This window comes from Falco naumanni, chromosome 10 (genome assembly GCF_017639655.2).
Source record: "Falco naumanni isolate bFalNau1 chromosome 10, bFalNau1.pat, whole genome shotgun sequence".
In the NCBI taxonomy this organism is placed as follows: domain Eukaryota; kingdom Metazoa; phylum Chordata; class Aves; order Falconiformes; family Falconidae; genus Falco; species Falco naumanni.
In genome coordinates this window covers 6,468,030-6,492,186 of record NC_054063.1, presented here as the reverse complement: position 1 = coordinate 6,492,186, position 24,157 = coordinate 6,468,030, and the positions used below count along the sequence as shown (strand labels likewise).

Below are 24,157 nucleotides of genomic sequence, written 5' to 3'. Positions count from 1 at the left end.
ATATTATTAATTCACTATTGATAATGTTTTTTAACATTGGAATTGCATATTAAATAACAAAAGTTCACACCCATGTCTTGCAGTTGCTCACATAGAAGTTAGTGGCAATATTTAAATTGTCTTCTAAAGAGCAGTCTCATGCCCTGAATTAGTAAGTGACTTAGGTATATCAGATACTATAAATAATAGTATACATATCTATTTCCATGGTTTTGTCCTATGTCCCTTTGCTCAACAAAATGATTGAAGACACAATGGATGACCAACGCAGGAAAGAATTTCAAATTTAGATTAAGCAATATTAAAAGCCACATTTCCTACAAAAATTCCTATTTAAAAATAATCTGATTTTTTTACTGTTCTTAGCTTCCGTATCTCTTTCTCCTTTTCTACACAAACCCCAAAATATTCTTCTAAATTATTATTCTTAATGCTATTCTTCTGACACTAGACAGAATGCTTATAGGCCCAAGTTTCATGGGTCCAAGTTTATTCTGATAGAATCTAAGCTGCAGTTTATTCTAAGCTGCAACTTATTCTCTCCAAATGTAACTTGAGACAGTTGTGTGCCACCACACAAGTCTTTGAAAGCTTTATAGTGAAGGATCAAAAAGCTTTGGGTATCTGTGAATAACAAGTCTTAAAGGTCTTCGTTTACTATATACAACAAAAAAACTGAGTTTCCTTATTTCATTGATTTTGATTGCCTGGTGCAACTTGATTTCCTCTTGTCCTGTTGCTTGTTATCTGGGAGAACAGACTGACTGCCACCTGCCTGCAGCCTCCTCTCACATAGCTGTAGAGAGCAATAAGGTCCCCCCTGAGCCTCCTCCTTTCCAGACTTAACACCCCCAGTTCCCTCAGCTGCTTCCCATGAGACTTGTGCTCCAGCCCCTTCCCCAGCTCCATTGCCTGTCTCTGGAAACACTCCAGCACCTCCGTGTCCCTCCTGGAGTGAGGGCCCCAAAACTGAACCCAGGATTCGAGGTGCGGCCTCATCCATGCTAAGTACAAGGGCACCATCCCTCCCCCAGCCCTGCTGGCCACACTGTTTTGGATACAAGCCAGGATGCTGTTGGATTCCTGGGCACACTGCTGGCTCATGTTCAGCCGGCCACCAGTCAGCACCCGCAGGTCCTTTCCCACCAGGCAGCTTCCCAGCCACTCTGCCCCAAGCCTGTAGCATTGTGTGGGGTTGTTGTGACCCAGGTGCAGGACCCGGCACTGCTCCTGGTTGAACCTCATACCATTGGCCTCGGTCCATCAGCCCAGCCTGCCCAGACCCCTCTGCAGAGCCTGCCTTGTTCCCCAGCTTGGTGTTGTCTGCAAAGGTACCGAGGGTGCACTTGATCCCCTTGCCCAGATCATCGATAAAGACATTAAGCAGGACCGGCCCCAGCACTGAGCCCTGGGGACACTGCTTGTGCCTGGCACCAGTGGGGTGTAACTCCATTTACCACCACTCTTTGGGGTCGATGTCCAGCCAGCTGTTAATTTTGATGTTACCAAACTTCTACCATGTTGTAAAACCCAGGGAACTTTCATTGCTTAAGAAAAATGGGAGATGTATCTGGAGAACATTAGCAAATCACTCCTCTTTTTTTTTTTGTTGTTGTTGTTGTTGTGATAGATTGATTTTTATTTATGCATCACAGTCCAATTTCCAGGCCAAGCTTCCAGCTTTTACATCTGTAATCCTATCTTATTTTTCCTGGCAACTTATTAGTAGTGTGAAATTGTGGACACAATTTTCTGTGGGTGAAAAATTGCACCTACTAAAGAGTAGATTTGAGAATCAAGCCTCTATATGCATTGATTACTACAGAGCACAATGTGGTATAATAGGTGAGAACGAACCATGGTTATAAAGATCAAGTCTATTGTAGGTACAAAAGCCTATTGTATGTACATTAAAGAGCCTTGATTATTTAAAGGCATTTGCTCGGTTGGTTATTTTACACAGGTTATTTACACTGTTGATTAAATTGCTTGCAAAGCAGTCAGATTTCCATACACAAGTAGTCTAACAGAAATATGCAGCCAGCAATTTGCCAGTTGTCTGTTGACAAAGACAGAGAGTAAGCCACTTACTACTGTTTTTATACAATGAATCATTTTTGTAAAAATGGAGCAGTCTAATGAAAATTCAAATGTATTGCTTTTCCCGATTCGAACAGAAATCCAGGCACTTCATATACTCTGCAAATAAGCCTCATTTGCTATAGTGTATCAACTAACAAGCAATCCCAGTTCTACATGCAGATTTTAAATAAAATTCTCCAAATTTAAACAGGTAGTTTCTTTTTACTTCCGTAGGCTGATACTTTCAAAACACTTAGACATCTGTATCTAACACTGTTTAAGCTGTTTGTTCCAAAAGGTAGATGTCTGTGTATCTCAGGGTTTGAGTTACCACCTGATGTCTTCCTCATTTAAGGGGAAAGCATAAAAAAATAACTGGGATAACTAGAGTCAGGAACAATGCTTACACAGCATGTCAGTGTCTTTTTATTGCGTCTTAACTGCTAGATGCCTTAGAGGGGAGCTGTGGGTAGCCTGGCTCTGCAGGAGAGGTGGAATTTCTGGTCTCAGAGAAGTTCTTAGTTGCTTTGCTCAGGGGTTCACTAGGGGTTCAGTGCTCAGCTCCCATAGTCCAGAGCAGTGCCACTGTGGAGGAAGGTGTCTCGGAGATAGCAGCAAGAGCATAAAATGACTAACCTTACAGAAGAGTTCCTGCCCCTTTGCATGCCACATTGCTTACTAGGGTACTGCATGTGAGACCCCTCCATAAGACTGAACCTTGCTAATTTTCTCTTTCACAGCACTCTAGAAATTGATGCCTTATTGCCACTACTGCCTTTGTAAATGTATAGGATCTTTTGAACATCTGGTATGCGCTGTTGTTGCAGGATGCTTTGGGATGCTTGTCTTCCCTACTCACCACTGCCACCACACCATGCCATTTCCACCTGTCTGTGTGGTGCATGTCTGGTTTGCTGCGTGTAGTGCAAACACCTGTTAGATTGCATATTTAGTTATTTAGATTATTACAAGCTGCAAATGTTTTCTAACAGGTATTTATACCTAAAATTATATTCTCTTTTTTATACTATATATTTAGAATGTAGTCCAGCTCTTAGTGAAGTTAATGGAAACAGGATCAGTTCCTGATCATCACCATCTTTTTCATGTGCCAGTTGAAGGAAATATCAAAGATAATCAGATTTCAACCATATTTCTGTATTAGTGAATTGAAAAAAATATACGGTATATTAAGAAAATAAATTTAGAAAGAAGTATAGATTTCATGTTCAATTTTATCTACTTCCAAAAGAAAGAATCATCTAAAAAAAAATTGTGTGGTCAAAATTATTTTAAAATTTTTTTCTTTCCCAATGTGCTTTCTGTAATTTACTGTATATTGTGAGAAATCATTCTTTTCTCTTGTTTCACAAGCTCTCTCACAGAGCTTGAGAGAATACAAAAACTTTGAAAAGGGGTTGTAGGTTGTATGAAACGTGATTGCAAGCCCACAGAAATTGGCACAAGCATTCAGACGTAGATATAACATATGAAACTGCTTTTGAATCAGTAAGGGGAATTGACTGGATTACCAATTGAATGTGCCTTTTTTAAAAAGGAGTTACATACATCCAGCAGTTCATTTTAAATATAAGGAGCTTGAGTAATCACTTTTATGACACTACTGTAGTCTTTGGCAAAATTTGCACTGAAATAAACAGAGATGTATTTTTAACCAATATACACAGTATGTGTTATATATTAAAAATACATGTTATATACAGTATATATATAGTGTGTATATATATAATATGTATTATTCATCAGAAAGATTAGCTCATTGGTAAGGTAATTTTAAGATCAATTAATAACTTGTAAGTAATAAAAGACTATCTACTGTCAAGGATATGCATTTCCACTCATAAAACTGTAAGCCTCCACAAAGTGATGAAGAATGAAATACATTTGCTAAGCAATGAAGTTTCAGTTAAACACAGTATGTAAACAGAATTGCGTTCCTGCCCAGCAAATCAATTAAACACATGCCAAAGTGAAGTAGATGCTCTAATATTTTGCTGAGTCAAGATCCATGTAAAGAATTACTGCCCTGGATGAATATCAAGTTGTTTCTTGGCAAGGGTTTAATTGAGGTTCAACTATCTGCAAACTTAGAGATTTCCTTTTAAAAAGAAATTTGGTCACATTTGTTTTGTGAGAAACAATAGAGATGTGGTCTTTTGTTTTAGAAAAAAGTAATCAATAGATACCCATGTTTTTCTGAACACAATATGTACTGATTGTTTACTGCTGTTGACTATAGACTATTGGTCAAGCCAAAGTATACAGTCTTTTTTTCTGTTTATGTGTGTAATATATATATAAATTATATAATATACATTATATCATTATTTTCTCTGATTTCAGATATATTAGTGTAGAATACCAGGAATGATAAATGACAGCTGGAATCTTTTTACTATAACTAGAACTGTGAAAAAACACATTATGAACTGTGTGCCTTACAGGAAGAAATGTATAGCAATAGCTGCTGCATGTGCAGAGAGGAAATGAACTTGAGCATTGTCATCAAGAGTCTGGTCATGTGCTCAGCTTGACCTTTCATTTTTCAGAAATAAGGATAAAGCAAATTGTGTATTCACGATTTATTACCAGGATTATTCAGAATCTACCCCTGAAAGACCACGTGGTTGGCTGACCACACTAAATCTACCCTTTAGAGATATTTGTGTACCTTGGGATTTCTACATTTTGTGGGTAATAGGTGGTAGGTGTAATTGAAAGACTGGAAGCTGGATTACTCTGTACTCTTCTATGTATATGTGTAACCCTATTTCAGAAGGTTGCATGGTTTATGTATTACTGACTTCTAGTCCTAGAAACAGCACTACAATGGCTTAAATAGGAAAAAAAATCCTGCTTGAAAAAGTTAAAAAGAGAATTTTGGAAAATGTAAATAATCAGCCTTTATTCCTTTTTCTTAAAAAAAAAAAAAAATCCCACAAAAGTACTCTGACTTTCAAGGTTGAATCAGGAGAGGAAAGGTTTTCTGAAATATATGTATTCTAGTACATTTATTTTTCAATTATTCTTTTTCATTTTTAAAAGTAAGATTACTCCTGCTCATTTTTTGTTCTTGGATTTTGTAAAGCAGCAGCAAACCATACAACGCCCTGTATATTTTTGAGTGGGAAGTATTATTATTTAGATGTCTAGCTTGAGAATATTTATCACTTTACTATTGCAGTAAGATACGCATTTTCTTTCAACCCAGGGTGTGTGTGTCTTTTAAGGAACTTTACCTGAGCTACAAGCAATAAAGATAGACAATCACAATTAAAATTTGAAGTCTGTGTCAGTGTTTGCAGTAATTCGTGCACAAAAGTGAGTAGGGTGAGAGATTCTGGAATTTTACGTAGATTCATGCAGCGTGTATGATTTTACAAACATCTCTAATGGTGGTGCTCTTTTATTGCACCCAAATATACAGCTGTCTTTTAACAGAATCAAGAAATAAATACGATATCTTTGTCCATGAGATGGCAGGTCAACATGATAGTGTCTTTGATATGGAAACCATTTTAAGAGGTGCTTGCATGCATCTACAGCCAGTACAGTTTGTGGCCTTCACATTGGACTGCTACAGCTGTTTGAAGGACAGTGACACAACCATGGACCACTGAAACAACCCAGACTAAAACTAACCTATTTTGAAGGTTTATTTTTAATCCAGCTCACACCTGAGATTGATTGATCTATCTATGTGTATTGAATATATATGAGGAAGTATGTATGTGTTTGTGTGTATTTTATAATACAAGTGTGCCCTTACATGAAAAGTTCTGTGTTAGAAGATAAGCACTATCAGCTTCCAGAGAAATATTGAGAATGGCAAAGCCTTCAGCATCTCTGAAAAGATGCCTTCTAGATGCCTAGGACAGTCGTCTTGTGTGTCTAATAAAAAAATTGCTCTGAAAACTTTCTAGCAATGTTAGTGATTTTTAAGGCAATACTTTTTAGACATTCTTAACATACCACTTTTGGCTAGTAGAAACCCTCTGTGGACCATCATGAAAATTAATTCTTTTATAAACCCCCAAAACTAATATAAATCATTTGCCAGAAGAAAATGGTTTTTATGTTAACCATTTGCACTTTGCAACAGCGTAGAAATACATATCTGAATAGTGTTGCTTTCAATGTGTCTGTTGCTTATTTTCTTTGATACTGCGATAGTGGTATTTCAGTAGAGGCTATAGAAAAAAAGTCTCATTTGTAGCTGCCTAAGAAATACTTAATTTACTTTTAAATGAAGTTCATTACTTAAGAGTTTGTATGATATAGTATTGCTGGGAGCTGGAACCTGACCCAACTTTGCCTTTTCTTTCTTCACATATTTGCTTTTATCATGTCAGTTTTACTCAAGTGACACTGAAATATGGAGATTTTTCCAGTATTTTTTTTTTTCCAGAAGGAGCTTATCAGTTGCAAGGCCTAGATTGTGAATGTGAGCTTTGATGTTAACAGCCCCAGTGCCTTTCTTTTTTATTTGGGGCATTAAGTTCAATTACATATTCAAAGTATCTGTTCAATGGTTTTGCTAGAATTTTTCAATAATTAAAATAACTGAGCCTTTTTAAAGTACTGTTTTCTCAGTGTTTCAATCTTAGTAGAGATGTGACTCAGACCAGATCCTATTCTATCAATTTCACTGATTTCAGATGTCTGTATTGGTGTTCACAGGCCTGTGTTTCATGTTTCAAAAACAGTACTTTAAGAAGTTGCCTGAAAACACATCAGCCAAAAGAATGTTTACTGTCTTTTGTGCTGAATAAATTATACGCTGATAAAGAACTGCAGTTTTGAAATTCTTACTCCATGAAAAATATATGAAGTTCACCCTGATGTTTACTGACCAGTGTAATGACAAGCAAGCTATAAGTTTTCAGTGTTTCAAAGACGTTGTGCTTTATGGAAAAAACAACTGCTTCATATGTTTTAGGAGATGGAAAAAACCCAAAACACTGAAATTGTTTTAACTGAACGGCCACATACAAGTCCAGGTTTAAAACCTGCATTTGTGCACTAAACCTTTTAACAGGACTTTTGTGATCCATTCACAGAGTTCCCTTAACACTGTAAGATTGCTTATTTTAGAAGAAAATTTCAAAGCAGATGGAAGAGCTGTGTGAGGCTGCAGATACTCTGTTTCCACTTCAAGCTCTCCAAGCAAACTCAAAGCCTAGCCAGTTTGCCTCCAAAGTCCCCAGTTGGGAAAATAAGATCTTGAAATAATTATGTCTCCTGTTGTTATAGCCAGACGGGTATTTTTTATACTTAAAAAAGATTACCGAGCTCATTTAAATCCTTCAGGAAAATAATAATAAAAAAAAAACAACACAGGGAAAAAGATAAATAGTCACAGGAAAAACAAAGAAACAAACAGAGGTGACATTCCCACTTAAGGGTAGTGGTGCTGGTAGAAGAGCCACCAGAGTCTGAAACAAAGGATTTTCTAAAACTACGCTTGCTGTTGCTGCTGGTAATGGGCTTGACCTTTATTTACTCATATTTTTCCATGCTATGTCTTTACAAATATTTTCCAACCTTTTCTACTTCTTCCAAACTTTTGAAAATCACCATGTTTCTGGCTGTTGTGTGTTATAAACCTTTTCAGCCACAGATAATTTTAAAATGCATATGATTTTTGCATGTCCCAGGCCAAGAGTCAAACAGCCACTCTTCCATTAAATAGTAACTATGCTCAATAAATAGTGCTTTGGCAATCAGTATAAGTACTATACTGTTGACAGGGTAGAAGAATCTGACCATAAATGAACAGGGTTAGAATATGCAGAGTGACTGAAAGATGCATGAGCTCAGACCGTACTAAGAAAAATTAAAGATGAGTCAGAAATGGAACATTCCACTGACACCCACTAGTCCCAGTTTCAATGAGTCAGTCAGAACAAGTACCTGAACATGAATTTCATGTTTCATCTTTGTTTGGAAAAAACCCAAAATCCTACTGATGAGGTTTCACAAAGCCAAACCCCTGACTTCCTCAGCTTATTTTCAATGAAAAAACTATAATATGGAAACTACTGTTTATGTCTAGCATAAGCAGGTGAATATACAACGGTAACTAGTATGTCAGGAAGCTAGGCATGCAACACAGATGTGAAAGTACTTTGAAAAGATTAGAATACATTGAACAACTTATTGATTGAAAAACAATGGGTTTGTCACTACAGAACAAGAGACTTTCAACTAATATACCACCAATTAATCTGATTACCCATCCTGTGGTATTTTATGAGTCCTTTCCATGCCTTTAGAGTTGTTGTTTTAAGTTGTTGTAAGTTCTACAGAAATTTCATCTCGGCCCGAATCAGTGAGTCTATATTTTGAGGGAGTATAGGGGGTTAAAATTATCTTGGCAGGAGAGTACAAAGAAAGTGCTGTTTGGCTTTTATCCCAAGGATGTGCAGTGGCATCAACACGGAGGGATGCAATGGCAACAGCTTTTAGGACATCAAAAGCGTCAGCATCAGAAACAGCAGCAGCATGAGCAGACTGTGCTGATGGTGATTCTTTCTTGCTCTGCCATTAGAACACTGACATGTGCCAACAGAGATCAGAAAGTGGAATCCAAATTACCATAGTTACTTCCAATCCTAAGTTTCAGGAAAGAGTAGCCCAGTATTGACAGAGACTGGAAAACATCTTTTTGGTTACTAGGTCAGAACCTCAGACATCCAGGTTCAATGCAGCATCAAGGACTTCGATGGGATGACATCCGTTAATGCCAGCTGGAGATCTGACCCTGTGCTGTACGATCACCTACTCTAACACCCTCGAAAAAGACTTAAGTCCCCTTCCAGCCTCAATCAGAGAACAGCATGGTAACAGCTAAAGAATTAAATCTAACTGCCTTAAATATAAGGCTTTGAACTATGAAAGGCAAAGGGGAAAAGGTATGCCGTTGGCTACTGCCTTCTAGGATGAGAGCTGTAATAGATAGGGAACATCCTCTTTTTTGTGTAAAAAGTGATAACTATCTTAGTTGTCATTTTGTTTGAAATAAAAAAATAGCCCTGAAATCTTTGGGAGGGTGGTTGCAATTAAAAAACGATTTTTGTTTGCTAAACATTGCTTAGCTCTCCTCTGAAGTCTTGAGGAAATTGTCTTAAATTAGTGATTTTGAAAAAAAAAAATAGTGCTATTCCTTTGTTATTTTAGAAAAGTTTGATTAAATGTTTCTCACCAGTCATCTTATAAGCTTTTATGACTACTCTTAACCTACAGGATGCTTGGGTAAATACATGCAGAGACAACCAAGATACTGCAGTTTAACTAGGTATTTCACAGTAGACTGCATGCTTTAGCTTGTAGCAAAGAAGAACCAGGTAATTTGGTTTAGTTCTTTAACTCTTAGTTAATGCATGGTAATTCAGCAAGGCAAAAAGCCTACATCTCAGCCTTGTGTCTTTTTGCATGTAAGTGCTATCAGCAGTAAAATTACTTTTGTGATTAGACTGATTCTCTTCAGTGATCTGCATAAGCTGGAGAAGAAGTCAGTGCACAAAACTTCTCATATGTATTTAGTTTCCTCATGCAGTCGATAGCTTGGCCCCAGTGGAACTTGAATAAGAAAACACAGCACTTCAAAAATACAAAGTAACATTTTGGAAATAGGAAGATTTGCAATTCTGTGATGGCACTACTCGGATAAGAAGTTTTTTAGTAAGAAAGACCTTTTTCCATTACTAGGATTATATTCTTGCTACCAGACCCAAGCATCCAAGGTTTTTGTCACAGGTGAAGGATGAAGTAATAAACCAGCTAAAATCAGCACCCCATTGCATGACAGATCTACCTGTTATAAAGTGGCTTTTGCAATAACCTGTAATGTAGTCAGTGGCTGTAGATGAAGTTTTAAAATCATCAGGCAAATGTGAAACCCTCAAATATCAGCAAAGTCAGAATATTTTTATAATCCCTCTAAATGTCATTGGAATCATGCACTTTCTGTGGCTAACAAGAATTATTCTGACACCATGAACCTTTTTGGTAAAAGTGTATCTGTAGCATTTATAAAAATATTCAGTGTACATTAATTTCGAGTCAGAACTGATAGCTGAAGATGCAGGTAATATGTAGTAGCAATATTTGTGACAAATTCTTGTTACTGGTGTTTTAATCCTTGGATGATTTTTTGGCTTCTTCACACACACACTGGAAGTTCAGGTATTACCCACGTAAGGTATGGTCTTGGCCTGCTGTTGAACGTATTCAACACTAATTCTTTTTTTCTTCCAGCTTTCCTCTCTTCAAATAGAGTAAAAAAGAAAAAGGAAAATCCCTATTGTCAAAATATTGGCAGGCATGTTTGTGATTATGTTTTGTCAAATACCTCTAAGATTAATGCAGTAGAAGGAGGTGATAAGTAAATCTTTTATTTGCACTGGTGGGCTCCCATTTTAAGTCCCTTGTAATTAAAAAATTTAAGCATTTCCAAGTCTTTCTGCAGAGGCTAGCTGCAAAGCTGTCATTATGAGCATAATGAGTGTTTTTGTATTATTCAGTGCCCCTCCAATCTCGTATATTAGTAACTCAGAAAAGAGAAAGGAGTTATAATAAGCCGTAGGGTCACGTTCAAGTCTGTTCCCAGCAAAAGTCTTCCTGTATTTCAAATAAAATGCAAGAATAATAGAGGAATAAAACCAAAGCAGATTGTGGTGCAGCAGCACATCTCAAAACCCTTGCGCAGGCACTTTACTAAAGTTCAGCAGAGGATCAATACAAAGTGCCCTTGCCCTTGCCCAGATGAATTAGCCGTTCACACGGGTTTGGAGAGTGGAAGGGGGCAGGGCAGTTAGCACACAACAACAGCAGCAAAACCAAGAGAAAGATCCTATTCATAAGCAGTGGTGATTGGAGAGAGTGCGACTTCAGTGTTCGATGGGGTTTTGGTTCAGAATTCAAGAGAAAACTCGAACCAGTTGTAATCTGGGCACTTTTTTGGAGCTGCAGTAAGTTGATGCAGGAACTGAAGTCACTCATTGCTAATGCAATTATAGAAGATTTAACATGAGAGATGATATATTTGGATAGTCTTTATATCATTCCATCATCTAACTTCATTTTTTGTGTTATTTCCACAAGGAATACTGTACATACAGACAGTCCTGCTTAGAAGAAAGTAAGGAAATCATGCCTGGCTGGCCTTTTTTTTACCTACTTTAGACACAAGAATTTGACGCAAATATCACATTTGCGCTAACCAAATCAACACTAAATGCTCTGTGAAGTGGATTCAATGTGTTTTTGTAGCTGAATACAGCTTGCTTTGAGTTTCTTTTGGGGGCACATTGCCTTTGGCGAGACTAAGCACAAGTCTTGATGTTTGCCAGGGTATTTTGTGATTCTGAAGTTCTCTCTGAAAACAGTGTCTAGTCTGTCCACTTATAAGCCAACAGAAAACACACTACATTAAAACCGTGAATGTAACCCATCTCTGGAACAGAGAAAGGTTTACATGGATTTGGCTGCTACAATAGCCTTTCTGTGATGTTTGGAATATGAATGTGAGTTTAACAAGATAATATGTCTTTGCTACATGTGATACAGGACAGTTTGACATCCCAACCAGTGCTAAGAGGGCAGGGCATGGGGAGGAGGAGAGGAATTTATCAGATGTGGCCCTTTCTCTCACAATCACCATAATTCTGTCAATTTTTTGATCTCACAGCCTCCTTTAGTAGGTATGTAAGATTTCTAATAAAGTGAGGCCAGAAATGTGCACTTGGGTGTTAGCTGTCAAACTGCACTTACTCCCCTCATGTGTAATTTGAATATAATTTTATGGGCCAACTGATGCCATCAGCTGTATCAATACAACTGGTCTTAGATTTTTTCCTCAGTAATATTGGCACCAAGGCTCATTATAATGGAGTTACCCTTATTAAAGGCATTTATCTTTTATTTTCAAACAGACTGAAAATTAGTGAAACCACAATTGTGTGGTAAGCCCACTAGATATTGCTAAAAAGTTACTATTTAGGATAGGACCGTATTTTTGGTACTTGTCTGACTGTGCTCATTTTGAGTACACTTTCACAGGCTAGAAGTACTTCACAAAAGCAGAGAGGGAACCTTTGGTTATGTGTTCATGGACAACGTAACCTACTCTGTATTTCCAAAAAGTGTGAAGTGCTTTACAAATATTTGTATGTAACAGTCTGTAGCTTCCTGAGAACTGAAGTCAGTGTTTCAGTTCAGCCTTTAGGCTGGAATCCTGGCAATATACATAATGCCACATAGACAGATGTGAAATGTACCCAAAACTCATATCCTGGACAGCAGATCTCCTGATTGTAGTTTGATCACGAGCATATCATTCATGCAGCAGGAGCTTCAAGTGTGAGGGAAATCCCAATGAGTCTTTTTGTTGTTGTTGTTAACAGAAAAGGGAAAACTACACAGGTATAAAAGTGAGGTGAAGTCTATGGCAGCCCTTCCCTTGCGAGCAATAAGATGCCAATGGCTTACCAATAGTGCTATCCCAGCCCACAGCCAACACTGCTTATGAGTTACAATGCTTAAAATCTACTGCCTGCCCAGAATAGCAGATGAATGACAACTGAAATATCTGCAAAAGTATTATTGGCTGTTAGCATTCACAGAATTGTTATTTTCCCCTTCCAACAAATTAAAGAGCATTGTGCTTTGTGAAATCTGGTTTGCCCGAGAATGGTGATGTGATGTTTCTGTACTGGTTGTGTAAGAGTGATTTAATTACAGCTATTTGCACTCACAGGACAATGTAGTAAGCACTAAAATAATTCATCTTGGAAGCCTAAAACCTTCCAAAGCATGTGAAGAGTAATCACAAATTACCTCTCCCTTTATTCAAACCAGCCAGGAATATTTCAGGTGAGCCACAAAAAAAAACCCCAACATAGGTGGCTGTTTCTTTGTCCACACTGCTGCTTTCACTGAACAAACAGGATTTTCTTAGTATGGACACCGCTGTGCATTGAGTTGTCTAATAGCATTAGGACCAGCAGTGCTTTATGCCCACAAGGTCAGAAAGCATGTGTGGCTACTGTGTGAATCTCCGCACGTTGTCATTTAGCTCACAGTCGTTGCAAATTATGCATCGTGCTTGGGCATCAAAGAAGGTCTACCTGATATTTTTAGGAGATAGATTGGATATAGTAAGGTCAACAGGTTGGTAAGACCGTAATACACAATCCTCCTTAGATCTTTGTAGATTAAAATTCATGGTCTAGGTGCATGAACCCAGATAAGATGCAACATTGTTGTTTTGATCAAAGTGGAGTTTTAAAATGCACCTTCTCAAATCATGTTTCTGCTGTTGAGTTCGATGGACAAATAAAATCTCAAACCACATCTAACTGGTGTTGATACATTAAAAATATCTTCAAATTTACATCACTGTTTGTCATCAATAGAAATTTTTCACTACTCTGGCACCTCTCCAGTTAGGAAAATACAAGCCTGATGTGATATTTTATATCGCCATAAATGCTACTAGTTTCATGAAACACAGAACCTTTCATTTCACGTTAAGCCCAATCAAATTCTCATATTTTAACAATTACTATGTGTCGGTAACAATCTATGAGTATTGTGATTTGCATTATGAATTTCATACTTATGTGCCGAGCACACGGATTTTTAGATTAATTACATTTTAGAATTATAAACACATTTAGGATTAATATTAATATTATGTGGTACCAGTTGCATTGCAATCTCTTGCACAAATAATGTTACATAAGGTGTCATATTTATCCAAAGATGAGGCTAAACAATTCAGAAATGTGTGCATTGCTAACAGGATATAGAAGAATCTATTAATGACATGGTTGAAATGGAGCAAATGGTGTGGATTCACAGTACGCTGACTGACACGTGGATTGAGTTTCACGTTTCCTTAGAAGCATTTGCATAATTAGGAAAAGTTGGGAAAGCATTTATACTGTTCAAAACTTACAGTTCATCTCCTGATGATCAAAAATAGATTAACTTTCATTGTCTTTCTTACTCAAAGACAAGAAGGCTCAGAGGAGTAACTTGCTAGTCAGTGACTAATGCAAATACTGTTTTGTAAGTATTTACACATATATGTATGTTTGATATTCATGTAGTTGAATATGATCAATGATTAATTTAAATTTTCCATTTGTTTTTCCGTGAGGTTGGCTTACGTTATTTGTTCACCTCTGAAGGGTTTCCTTATTATTGGTGATTCATAGAACAGTGACATGATACTTGATAGAATATTATACTAGTATGTAGGCTGGAGCACAGTTACCTAAAGCTACTTGAGGAAGCCTGTAATAAAATAATTAGTTAGCATGACATAACATTCTGTTTGAATACATGTTTCTGTGGATAACCCTTTTGCATGTTACTTCAAGTTCAGAGAGCTTTTCTCAGAGCTGTTGTTTTTCCTAGTCCTTTCGAAGAGGATGTATACTGAATATTTCATCAAAGACCAAATCCTGCAGCTCATTTGTTGAAAGCATAAAAAGACAAAGCATCTGCATTACACCAAGAAATATGTACGGTACAATCTTTATTACTAGGAGTATGGCCATTTGAACCTGACTATAGGGAGAAATAGGGACACTGATGGAGCAGTATGGATTTGGACAGTAGTTGCAGATTTCTATTGCTCCAAGACAGCAGAAGAAATCTGAATCCAACTCACTGAACTGAAGCAGGCGCACATGCATCTGGACTACCAACATTTGTTGTTTGCCTAGTCTTTTCTTAAAAACATTTGGACAGGAACGATGCTACCTTGTCACTGAGTAACCATTCCAGCATTACACAGCCCCGATAACTGTTTTTGCATGTAGTGCCATTAACATAACTAGAAATCGTGCGCGCAAAGACGTGTTTGAAATGGGTACCAAGGCAAGTTATGGAGTCTCAAATGATTCTATGAAAAACTTATTTCAGTTTTTCATAGAATAGAACAGTCAGCTCATAGAATAAATAGAATAAACAGTCAGCTGCTTCTTGGGTCCTAATGAAAATGCCTGGACAGCAGTTGTAGTTTTCCCCTTCAGTTTCCTTTTATAAAGGAAATGGAGTCATGAGGAAGAAAATTAGTTGTACTGTAATTCTTGGCCTGGACTTCAGTAAGCAACTTTTACAGTTTAATCCTTTTTTCCTCTTTTTTTTTTTTTTTTCCGTAGAATTACTATATTTTCAGGTTGCTTTATGGAGATAGCATTCATAACATATGGTGCTTAAAATGGTGCCACAATTTCCACTTTGAAGTGTGTATTGTATTTTCTTACTTATCCAAATGGATATCTAGCTGGATTTCTAACTGCTTAGTAAATTTGTTTTTAATTTAAAAGGCTTTTTCCCCTGAAGTGATCTTATTAATCACATACTAGACTCTTCTACCCATGTCTCCAACTTTCTTCTTGTAGCTCAGATATCCAACAAAATCCAAGTGAAAAGATTAGCACCTAAAATGTACCAAACAGGAAAAGTTTCATGGAAAACTGTGAAAGATTATCATCTTGAGCGTTATCCCATTTGTTCCGAGTACTGCCTGTGGTACAAGAAGTTCAGATTTCACTTTCCGGTTAAAAACATTTTTTTAAAAAAACCAACAAAACTTGAGTGGTATATTATATTACAAGTATCTGTGGCATTTCTTAATAAAAGCAGATTTTTGTGAATTATTTTAATCCATCAGAGCCTGTATTTTTTACTCTAACAAAAGTTTTATAAGAACTTGTTTTGAACTGTTCCCAGTTAATGTTACCATCAACTACTATCGAAGGAATATCTAGTAAGATGTAGCAGCAAGAGTGTCCCATCCGTTACCTCAGCAGCAGGTTTTTGTAGTCAGTAATGCTTGTTAAGCTGAGCAATGGGAATGATGGATCTGCAGGCTCAAGGAGGTTAATGTTGACAATAAGCAATTATTATTTTTGACAAGAATACCAAAGGGTTGCAAGATGACTCTTCTAACTGAAAGCAGATTATGACTCGAGTTTTATTACTAACTGTCAAGCATAGCTGTCAAGCATATAAAAGTGTGATATAAAGGAAGATCTTTTTATTATAGCAAGAGACAAAGCAGAGATCAAATTATGACTTTTTTTGTGGTTTTTTTTTTCAGTTACCCACAGGAAGAAGGAGGCAGGGTCCTCAGCATCTTAAAAAGGGAAATAGGGGGGGAGAAAACATCCGGGAGAGGACACTTTCCTACAGATAAAAAAACTGAGAGCAAAACACAATATGATTTTAATGAAGTCAACATATGTGGATGTCTGTGGGTACTGGTGTGTGACTTCCATGTCTTTCTTGTAGCTGTAATGTAATGGTATGGGGGTGGGACAGTGTGCCTGAACAACCTTCCAGGGAGCAGTTCTCTGGCTGACTGATAATCACAGCTACAAGTGATTTTTTGTTTGGTCTTTCACTGAGATATTTTCCCCTCTGGCCTGTTGGTATGTGTTGTAATCTTGATCTTAGAGATGCTGGTCTTTGTCAGAGCTATTATTCAGACCATACTTCTCTGATGAAAGACAAAAAATATTTACTAGAGGCAGCTCCACCTCTCATTTGTTTTATGTGTGGCTGTGACACTAGCTGGTAAATTTTGCTTCCGCTGAGAAGTAACAACCTTCTCTCTTGACCAGCACTCAAGTTTTTCTTTGGCTCCTTATTGATCACATTCACTGAAACACCACAGGCAGTTCTGATCAAAACACTTGAACTGGAATAGCCCACAACTTCATGAAGGTTTGCATCTAGAACCACATTCTGTTGCTGACCTTAGCTGTAGAATGGGTGGTGGGTAGAATCCCTTGTTAAAACAGATTTTGCAGATACTACAGACAAACTACTCTGCTTTGCTAGTTCCTCAACTTAATTTTACATGGAAGGGAAGTCATCTGCATTCTTCTGTGGGCAAATGTGATCAAGTAAAAATGCACAAAGTCAGGGACATAGAGTGTAACATGAAATAGTGTTACAACTTCTTTGAATGGATACAATGATTGAATTTGTTGTGCCAGAGATTGCATTGACACCTTTTGATTCTCTTCCATTAGTCTGCTGAAGACCCTAAATCTCTTTGGGGTTTTTTTTCTGCAAACAAATGGAAAAATATAGTCTGTAAAAAAAATCTTTCACATAATTATTGATTTTTCTAACATTTAAAGAGATTTTCTGATTATGGAAAATAAAACTAAATTGGCAAAGCAAGGTGAGAAAACAAAGATGATGTCTTATAGCCACAAACATTTATAGTGAATCCGAGTTCTGCAAAATTGCGAGAGGTAATATAATGTGTACTGAAGATGCCAGACTCTCCGTGGATGCTTTTTGGAGAAAAATAAGGCATTTTCATGTTGGTTGAATTGATGATGAAAGTAGAGCAGGTATATTGTGGCAAAATGTAACATGCCCCAACTTTTATTTATTTATTTACTGCTACAATTTTCAGATAATTCTTTCATCTGTAGATGCATAGTACCTCAGACTTCCCTCGGTTGATCTTTCAGGCATGTCATGTAGGAACTGATGATAGCAGGCTACTTTAAATGCACACATACACCATACATACATATGTCTGTCTGTTCAGTCTGGGCCCAGAAGAGCCAGGCAGATCTGCAGAGCCCATTCTCGTTTATCCTGGGTGGTAGGGTGGTGTGGTTTAACCCCAATCAGCAACTACCACGCAGCTGCTCACTCACTCCTCCCCTGACCCTGCAACCCAGTGGGATGGGGAGAAGGATCAGAAAAGAGTAAAACCCATGGGTTAAGAACAGTTTAGTAATTGAAATGAAGTATAATAACAGTAAAAACAACAACAATAAAAATTGTAATGAAGAGGAGAGGGAGACAGAGGAATCAAATCCAAGGGAAAGAAACCCCAAGCGATACACAATGCCATTGCTCACCACCTGCTGACTGATGCTCAGCAAGCCCCTGAGCAGCGATTGGTGGCCCCCAGCCAACTCCCCCCAGTTTATATAATGAGCGTGATGGATGCCCTGTGGTGTGGAATATCCCTTTGGCGGGTTTGGGTCAGCTGTCCTGCCTCTGCTCCCACCTGGCTTCTTGCGCACCTGCTCGTTGGCAGAGCGTGGGAAACTGGAAAGTCTTGGGCTTAGAGTAAGTATTACTTAGCAACATCTAAAACATCACTGTTTTATCAACGTTATTCTCATCCTAAATCCAAAACACAGCACTGTACCAGAAGAAAATTAACTCTATCCCACCTGAAACCAGGACATAAGGTCAATGCAGCCTACTACAGTTGTCTCTGTGAGACCTCTGTCTCCCAGAAACTGTAGCTGCTGAGCAGATAAATGGAACCAGCTGTTCCAGGGGTCCTACTAGATTCAAACTTTCAGTGTGAGAGGAATGCCAGGAGGTGCGTTGTCTGGTATTACTGAGGTTATATTTGAGAGCATTCATGAACTGTGAAAAAAAATCTGCTTTTATAACACTGTTAGCTAATAAATGTCTGTTATGTTCCTTGCATGCTGATTTCTACATCTAGTTCTTCCTTGCAAAGAATGCTTAGTACTGTCCTCTTATAACCTTTGCCTCATCTTTAGTTTGCTTATCTGTCTTCTCTGGTAGCTCAATGAAGGTATGCTGTGCAGTCTGGAATGTGCAGTATAACCCTGTCAACCTCCATACCATGTTTAGAAATCCAGTTTGGAAGGGTTCAACATTTTCTAGAGGGTTATGTAGTTTCCAACCGGGAAAGCTAAAAGCAAGAAGCTGGCTGTTGCTCCTTGACCTGGAATGAAGACAAGTGCTCTGGTCTTTCGGTGTGGAGGGTGGTCGGGTATCTTAAGTGCTTCCTAGACACCATAGTGATGATTTTGCAGGTCTCAAAGACATTTGTGATCATCTGCTTGGAAATTTCTGGTTGAAACATGAAACTTTAATATTTTTAAGTTTTTCCATCTCTTGTGATGTGGATCATGTTCTTGCTATGCAGAACAGGCTTCAGGTGTCTCAGTGTCATCTTTCTTGGGTCTCTTTAGGACTGTGCAGAAGGGCTGTCAACAAGCTTCAGTTGTGCACGGAGGAAAACTGCAAGGATAAGACGGCGGGCGTTCAAGGAGTGTTGTCTCACATTAGATGAAGGCAAAATCATGGGATGGTCTGTCTCTACCTCATGCAGGTAAGTGGAGGAAGAATGTGCTTTTGCTGCAGTTTCTGAGTAAGTTGATATATTTTATTCTGTGTTTAGATACAAAAGGTATATAAGGCTTTTGGATCAGAGGATCAGACAGGCGCTGGAAAATCTTATGATAGGTGATTCTGAATTCCTGATTATGCCAAAGTTCCTTTCAAGAAGGCACCCCGCTTGGTAAAATAATGGAAGAAATACCCCAACTCTGAACTCTGTGGTCTTTTTAACATTTGCCTCATAGTACACTCCACAAAATGGTGGTAGAACATTAGATAAATTCCTTAGATTTTGATACAATACCATTTCCTGTCTTCTTCTCAGCATATGTCCATGTGCATGTGCGCACGCACACAAACACACACACACATATCTATCTGTCTATATATAATCTTCAGCGGAAGCTCATGTATAGGGGAAATTCTGGGAATAATTATGAAAAGGATACTGCATGCTCCAGCAGACGGAATACATCTTTTTCATTTAAAGCAGTTTTTTTTTTTCTTTACCACCAACTTGCTGCAATTAGGAGGTTGTTGGAGAGATATCAATTGAGATTTGGGAACTGTTTTCTGGAAATGTTTTGAATTAAAATCTAATTGGTAGCTTTCTTTGATAACTATTATATTGTTGGGTGCAGCTAAATGGAAATCAACCACAAAGGGAACTCAGTTTTGTTTGTCATTAATTTCAACTTGATTTCACAAATGATTTACATATACAATATTTTCCCTATTTGTTCTGTACTGTTTTCGAACTCCTGTTAGCAGCACTTAGACTGATGTAGTGTCATTTTCCCACTTATTTATTTTACCTTAAAATATTCTGCATTACCTCAGGTATGAGTATCAGCAAAATGGTGAGGAAACAGTAAGAGGACCAAAGTAAAGCTTCCTGCAGTTTATGAAAAACTGTGGAATTATTGGCCCCGAGCACTACATTTCATTGTTTTTACCCAAGGCATGTGTTAGTGTTGTGGTCAAAGAAGAGTAGGCCTACACTGCAAATATAGGATCATAAAAAAGCAAAATTTTGAAAAGATCAGATGACATAGTAACCATGTGAAAAGCCAAGGGTCAGCTACACAGACAAGTTACCCCAGCTGAACATGTTACCGGGAGGACATCAACTGAACCATGGCCATGTGTGATTACTAAGCAAATGGAAATGTGAGCTAATTCAATGTACCATAGGAAAAAAAGGTGAAAGATACCTGTAAATAAGTATTGGAAAGATTAATGAATAATTTTATGGAGGGAAGATGGGGCACAAGAATCACAGCAGAGATGTAATTTTACTAACAATGAGTGCCAAGTAAGCTGGGCATGCAGGACCCAAGCCAAAGCACACCTGACTAAGTCCAGTTGACTCTACAGACTTTGGACCATGCCCATGGAATGTAAAGGAAAACGGCCATTTGGGGAGGCCAGAGTCCTTACAAGGGAGACATAGTTGATATTTGTCTAGAATTAATTAAGACTGTTGTTAGTACCAGACAAAGGCAGGTATATAAGGGTTTGCTCATTGTGAAAATATAAATATTGAAAGCTTTTTCCTCTTGAAAATGGAGTTAACAGGAAAAAGTAGAATAGAGGTTTCTCTGAGTGTGTGCAGCTGAAGTACAGTTCTACTTAGCAGCAAAGAGGAGGGTAACATCTTGCGAGATCACTGCATGGGAGCCTAGCATCTCCCTTTTTATTGATTTAGGACTAAAATGGAGTTCACTTAATGGGGCATGAGAACTCAGAGGTGTACCCTTCCCATGAGTCCCTCAGCACAATCGCAGTGCTGCTGCCTGGGACACCCTGCCAATACAGGAAAGCTCACAGGAAGCCGAGATGACACTATGCGTTGCAGTTTAAGTAACAAACCAGCTACACCTACACAGCCTCAGTGCTGTGCATGGTGCTGCCTGAAAGCCTGTTCAGACTTGTAGTTTGGTTCCTGCTGTCATAAACTTTTGGCTCTGCAAGACATTCATTCATGTTAGGTTGTCTCCCTGCTTTATTTGGGGTTATTTGCATTGTGGTTCCACTCCAAAAAGCATTTATATAAAAAGAAGGCAATTTTGTCTCTTACCAGATGTGTCCCACAAGTGCTTTAAGTCAAAGATGTTACTGACTTTGGTGACTCAGATATTTCTCAAATACTTTTTAACTGTGGTTGCATTGCAAAGCGAGACTTGATTTATGTGTCTTCTATACATCATGGGTATACTAGGCTCGTATACATGAAACTGAGGCTAAAAGTTGACCATGAAACCTCTCTTTTTCTTTTTTAATACTGATAGTAATGTATAAGAAAACAGACAAGTGGTTTGAAAATGAAGTCTTTTTGCTTCTAAAATAAGGAGCTATAATTTGGAAATTGCTGTGAGACTGTAACTATGAACTGCAGTCATATGGTTTTTATACTTCTCAGATGGAAATTATACATATCGATGTTGCCTTGCATTAACTTTAAAAATATTTATCTTTTACTAAATATTTTTTCAGGATGTTTAATTAAATTGAAATGGATTTCCTCCAAAAAAGGGATTCCTTTGATAGTTTTATAAATTCCTTACTGTGAACTTCAGAATTAGGAAGAACCCAAGAGCTGTGAGATTGGCGTTTAAAGAGCTTTTTCATGTGACTTCTTGCTCATTTTGCCTGTGCTCGGGAAGCATTTTGCCGGCATTACTTGATATCCGTCTTTGCTCATCCAGTGTCCCTTTTGCCACTGTACATCTGTAACCCCAGGTTAGAAAGGCAGTGTTTGATCAAAAGGGCCATACTGTCAATGGATATCCAGGTTCTTCTCAATCCTTTCTGAACAGAGGCTCTTTGCTCCCAGGAAGATGTGTTAGGTGTTTGTAAGTTTTCTTGTGGAAGGGTTACCACTTAGGTGACAAAAACTGGGGTTCGGGCTTGCCTTTGTTGTAGGAAACTGTATGGCAGAGGCAAGGCCACCGGAGGGGTACCCGCTCCCCAGAGGTTCTCCCCGAGGTCTCTGCGTGCAGACTGCTTTGCAGCTATGGCTGGGGGCTGAAGTGTTAGACCTCACAGACCGTTACGGGCAGAGTATGAAGAATTCTGGAAATGTACAGAAGTGCAAAGAACCTGAGAAACAAAGGTGTCTTTTAACAAATAGTTCTGCTGTCATTTGACCAGTAATGAGAAAGAGAAGGCATTTCCAAACAAGACAATTCCCAAACAACATTTGAATTTTTTTTAAAAAAAAAATCAGTTACTGGGGGAACTTTGGCCATCTGAGATCTATTCTAGAAATGTGAGTAAGGTTCTTTAAGCCATTCCTTTATCACTTCACCTTGGACTGTGAAAGACAAATCAGGATGGGTGTCAGATTCTGCACAGGTAACAGTCCCAGGCTTCTGCAGAAACTTTGGAAAGGGGTAGGAGGGACTCATCTTCGCAGAGCTTTCTTACTGAAAGCTTTTTAGAAAGAGGGGAAAGTCATCAGCGGGCCCCACGGATCCCTGGTGGGGGGTGCAGACAGGTTTCCATGGCAGAACTGTACATGGGGCTGGTAAGTAATGATAGGTGCCGGCCATCTCGGATTATTTCTGTTGTCCTCATGGGGCCACCTTTGTAAAATCGGTTCAGGCGCGGAGCCTGGCTCAGCCAGGTGCCACTGCTATCACACGTACTTCCACCAGGGTGTGCCAACTAAACAGACTGCGCTCCCTTGCATAGGGCTACAACGCACTACTGGAGCGCATAAAAAATACAGTTCATCCTGGGTGTTTTTTTGCTCAATCCATTTATGAAAGCATATTTTAAGGCCGGTAAAATAATATTGAACATGTACGCGACAGAAAAAAAAAATAATCTGTATCCAGAGTATTTTTAAGTAAAGGGTTTTAAAAAAATCAGTGCAGACATGCTGGCTTTTTACCTCCTCTTGTTTTAACCTATGACTGATTCATCAGTTGAAGTGTAAAGAAACAGATCTTCTTATGGTAATTGATTCTCAGGGGCTATTAGTGTAAACGTAAATGCTCAACATAGATGTTACGTAGGTGGGTGTTAGAAAGAAAACATAAATTGTCAGCAATATAAGGCAATCTGTTCATACCGTAGGGTGAGAAAGTGAAGAATGTTAGAAATCAGAGACTCAGAAATACCTCCCAGAGTTGGCTGAGTGCAGTCTCCCATTGTGAGTAATTATAAGAAACATACTGTGCAGGAGTCAATTCTGGTGCTTTAGTTCAAAAGGCGAAACTACTTGAAAATAACAGAGATTTCAGGTGAGATTTGCAAAAGAGCTTACAAGAGTTAAACACCTGGCTGCCACTGACCTTCTATGGGAGGTGGGCACCTAAATGTTTAGGTATTCCCGAAAACTGTTGGAACTTTATATTCTTCTATAGCCCTGGACTAGAATTCATTTTTCTTCAAAGCAACTGTGATTTTTAAACTACAGAGAATAAGAGAACAGCATACAGTAAGAGCCCAAAATAATATTCTAGTTGACCTAGTCCATCAAAATTTGTGAGATTAACTCCAAAATAGTAGAAAAAATAATAAAACCTGTTGGTTCTTGCCTCTTTGTTTTTGAACCCTTGCAGTTTACATTTTTCATCTTTTCTTTGGAAGTCTAAGAGTTTAAAACATACTTTTTTTAAACAAAGATTAAGATTTTATATCATCACATGACTCCAAAAATCAGATCTTCCAGGGAAGCACCAAAGAAATTTTTAGCTGAGATAAAATTACAGGACTAAATCATACTGTATTTATAATTTCTCTAAATAGTCTGGAGAATATAGGCTGCATTAGGAAGAATATGCTGGGTGTATGAGCTTCTCCTTTGTACTGCATCTGTCTTGATGGTGCCTGCAGGAGGACAGCTCTGCCACATTGCCATCACCACTGCCCGGTGCGCGTGTTGCAC

At 38.2% G+C, this 24,157-nt stretch overlaps 1 long non-coding RNA gene across 2 annotated transcripts in view; it reads left to right on the top strand.

The window, feature by feature from the left end:
* LOC121094983 overlaps positions 1 to 24,157 on the top strand; it is a 164,859-nt gene that overhangs the window by 76,131 nt on the left and 64,571 nt on the right. For both annotated transcript variants that reach the window (XR_005829972.1, XR_005829971.1), the window contains exon 3: positions 19,113 to 19,252. This is a non-coding gene — a long non-coding RNA (uncharacterized LOC121094983). The remainder of the gene's footprint in view (positions 1 to 19,112; positions 19,253 to 24,157) is intronic.